A 3671-nucleotide genomic window follows, 5' to 3' on the forward strand; every position below is an offset into this window, starting at 1 on the left:
CGCAGCGCTGCCTGGGGCCGGACGTGAAGCCGCTGCCTCTGCGGAGTGGTCTGAGGCTTGGAAGATGAACAGAGGTTTGTCAGGTCGACACAGAGTGTGTGTGTGTGTGTGTGTGTGTGTGTGAAGGAAGGGAGAGGCCGTCCAAGCTGAAGGACCTGCTCATACACAGGCGTGGCCGAGAGCTACATCGGAGCAGGCCTGCAAGGGACAGGCACGGAAGGAAGATGCGTGGGCGAGGTCCCGCTAAGGGTCTTCCAGGCAAGGCCAGGAGGGCCGGGGATCACGGAGGGCGGTGAGGGAAGGGACAGGGGGTCGTGTGCACTCGGGAGCCCAGCGCCCACTGTGGGCTGCTGAAGACACCTACGTGTCTCACTTACACTCCCAATAACAGAGGGGGTGAGGATTACGACCCCGTTTCCCAGATGAGCAGACCGAGGCTCCGAGAAGCGACTGCGTGTCTGAGGCCACCTGCTGGTCGTTGGTGGGGGTGGCATCGAGGCCAGCAGCCTGACCCCAGAGCCTGCAGTGGCTACACTGGAGTCCCCAGGGTTCCCGCAGGTGCCTGGGGCTGACACGGGCGTTTGGAGGTGGCGTTTGGGGGAGGGAGGCGATGGGGCTTGAAGCCTCTCAACTTGGGCTCCAGCGACGGCCCTGCCACCTAGCTTTGGGCAGATACGCGTCACTTCCGTAGGTCTGGATTGGACGGCAAACTCCCTTGGATACGTGAAAGGCTCCACCGCTTAAAAATGAAGTTTGAAAAGCCACTTTGCTCTGCCCTGCTTCCTCTTCGAATCGGGAAACCATCATATTCGAGAGCCGAAAGGGCCGTGGAGACCGCCAAATTCGTCCTCCATCAAAACGTCACTCGGGAGGCTGAGGGTGACGAGCTGGGGACTGGTCGACGCTCGTCCGGGCCGGGCGGCCCGACAACCTGGTCTCACCCAGCCCCGCGGCCTCCTCCGGGTTGGGCCCTGAGCTCCAGGGGGGCTGGCGCCTCAGCGTCCTAGGGCTGCCTCAAAAGATGACCGTGAAACAAGACACACGTATTTTCTCACAGTTCTGGAGACCAGGAGTCTGAAATCAAGGTGCCATCAGCCGAGGTGGCTCCTTCTGGAGGCCTGGGTGACAGGAAGTCCGTCCCTGGCCTGTCTCCTGAGTCCCTTCGTTCCTTGGCTTGTGGACGCACCACCCGACGTCTGCTTCTGTCGCCTCACGGCCTTCCCCCCCGACCCCGGCCCTTCTCCCCCGAGTCCCTCTCAACTCCCCTCCCCCCGCCCCAGGTGATCTCACATCCAGATCCTTAGCTTAATTACATCTGCAAAGACCCTATGTCCTGTAAGGCCACACCCACAAGCCTGGGGTAAGGACTTGGACTTGAACGTATCTCTAGGGGGACAGAACCCAGCCACGGCCGCCGGTCATCCAGTCTGCAGACTCCCGGGCCAGCCGTGGGGATGCGGGCGGCCAGGAGGGAGCCGTCCGTGCCACCACGCTCCTCCAGCCCTCTGTGGCGTTGCTGCCCCCATAATCATTCGTCCCCATGGCGAGGGACCCGCTTTCCTGAGCCAAGTTCCTTCGGGGGATCAGTAAGCGGGCTGCAGAGCGGGGAAGCCGTGGAGTGAGCCGGGCCTGCGAGACGAGGGCCGCTGGGGGCCGGGGTCCTGAGGGAGGTGCTGGGTGCACGGCTTGACGTCTGCCAGCCCCTCCTGACAGCACACTTGAGCGAGTCGTCAGCGCCCCATCCTGCCCGGGACGAGGACCCGAGGCGAGACACCAGGAAACATAATAAAGAGAAGTGAAAGCTGCGGCTTCGCTTGGAATCACCGAGCCTCGAATCACTGTTCTGGATGCAGAGTCACACGGATGGGGTGGGTGGGGCACACCGGGCCACAGCACCAACGTGGCTGCTTATCGGAGCCCGGCCCGGACACCGCGCAGTCTGAAGCCCGGCTGGTCTTTGCTTCACTTGGGATCAGCGGCTCTCGTGACAGAAAGGACCCGTCCCCTCCTACCTTCCCACTCTCATCTCTCCAGGTGCTGGGCCTCTTCCCAGGCATTCCTGCCAGTTTTCTCTCCAAGGCAGGGAACTTCTGGTGGGTGGCGTCTCTGAGGTCCCAGGCAGAGGGCAGGGGGGCAGGGAGCGGGGCAGAGCAAGCCTGCGCAGCCATCTTTCGATAACGGTTTCTTTCGTTGGCATATGGAAGAATGAGCTGCATAAAATACAAAACCAACGTCAAGTGTGCGTGCGGTGGTTTCTGGCCGACGTAAACGGCAGTACGCCATCACGATCCACGGGGGACATTCGCGGAGGGGCTGGTGGGATCTTTCTCCCTCGGAATTTTAATAGTTCCAGGATTTCTCGTGCGTGGAATCATACGATGCTCATCCTTTCGTGTCTGCCTCTTTCCACTGAGCATCCTGCCTCCTGAGGCTCGTCCACACTGTCGTGTTTATCGGCAGCTCCTTCCTTTTCAATCAATTGTGATAAAACACACAAATTAACCTTTTCAGCCATTTTTAAGTGTCCAGCTCTGTGGCATTAAGCACAGGCCTCGTGTCCAGAACTTTCTCATCGGCCGAAGACGAGAAGCCTTTTCCAGCCCTGGCCCCTGTAAGACACATGGACTCGAGCACCCCCACCCCTGGGACTTCTGTGAGATTCTCAGCCAAGGCCAATGTCGAAGGCTGCTCGCAGAGAAGAATCTAGACTTACACACCATGCGTAAAACTCGTCCGCCTACGAAGGGCCTGTTTTACTGGTAAATCGCCTCGTCCGGCCAGCGTAGTGACCGTCGTAGCTGGTCCCGGCTCACACGGCACTCGTGGGCTTGTTAACACAGCATCATGGGCTGGCGGCCGTGACTTACGGCCTGCAATGCTTTCTGACTTTGAAAGCCCGTCTACAAGGAACAGATCATATACCAAACGCGTTAGACAGGTTTGGGGAGGGGAAGGTAAGCAGAGATCAGGGAAGGAGAAAAGTAAACTCAACAATAGTAACCAGATAGGGAGCACGTAGCATCTACCGTGCACCAGTCCGGGCCCTGGGTGTCTTCTGTGAATTCCCCACCGGATCCGCAGGACAGGCTCTCGGCGAAACGTGTCTTTTTTATTCCTAGTTAACGGGAGAGTGTGCAGCCCAAGGCCATGTGGCCGCTGAGTGGCAGAACCAGGATTTAAACCTGCAGGCTCTCACCGCGGCCCCTGACGACAACTAGAAACTGAGGATTCTCATCGACTTCATTTTTTTTCTGTCTCCAAAGTAAAATCTGGACAACTTAGAAACAACTAAGAATGTAAGCTAAAAGCTAGTAGTGCCCAGACGGGCACTTGGAATAATTTGCCCAAGGCACGTACTTTTTCCTCCGAATCATCAAGGATAGTTCTTTTATGGGTCACTTCAGGGGAAGGCTTGGCTGTGGGGAATCCTGAGAACAGCCAGATGCGGCCCAGCTCCCTCTGCTGGAGGCAGCACGCGGGTCGTCAGAGCAGTGTCTCTGCCAACGGCCTTCGTTTCATGCAGCTGAATGAACCAAACAGGAGGACAGGAAGCCTGCCCGAGCGTTGACGAGGCTTGTCACCTCCCAGGGAAAAGGCCGGGCGGCGAGGCAGGGTCCTGGGAGGGCAACAGGAAGGTCGCTAGAAGGAAGGACAGAATCTTTGTCGAGACC

The 3671-nt window shown here is 58.7% G+C and overlaps 1 long non-coding RNA gene across 1 annotated transcript; it reads left to right on the forward strand.

Annotated features, from left to right (window-relative positions):
- On the forward strand, nt 1-2237 carry LOC111739648. The gene is made up of 2 exons (XR_002780330.1): nt 1-74; nt 692-2237. It is a non-coding gene; the product is annotated as an uncharacterized LOC111739648 (long non-coding RNA).
- The last annotated feature ends 1434 nt before the right edge of the window (nt 2238-3671 follow it).

Source organism: Pteropus vampyrus, unplaced genomic scaffold (assembly GCF_000151845.1).
Source record: "Pteropus vampyrus isolate Shadow unplaced genomic scaffold, Pvam_2.0 Scaffold52, whole genome shotgun sequence".
Classification (NCBI taxonomy): domain Eukaryota; kingdom Metazoa; phylum Chordata; class Mammalia; order Chiroptera; family Pteropodidae; genus Pteropus; species Pteropus vampyrus.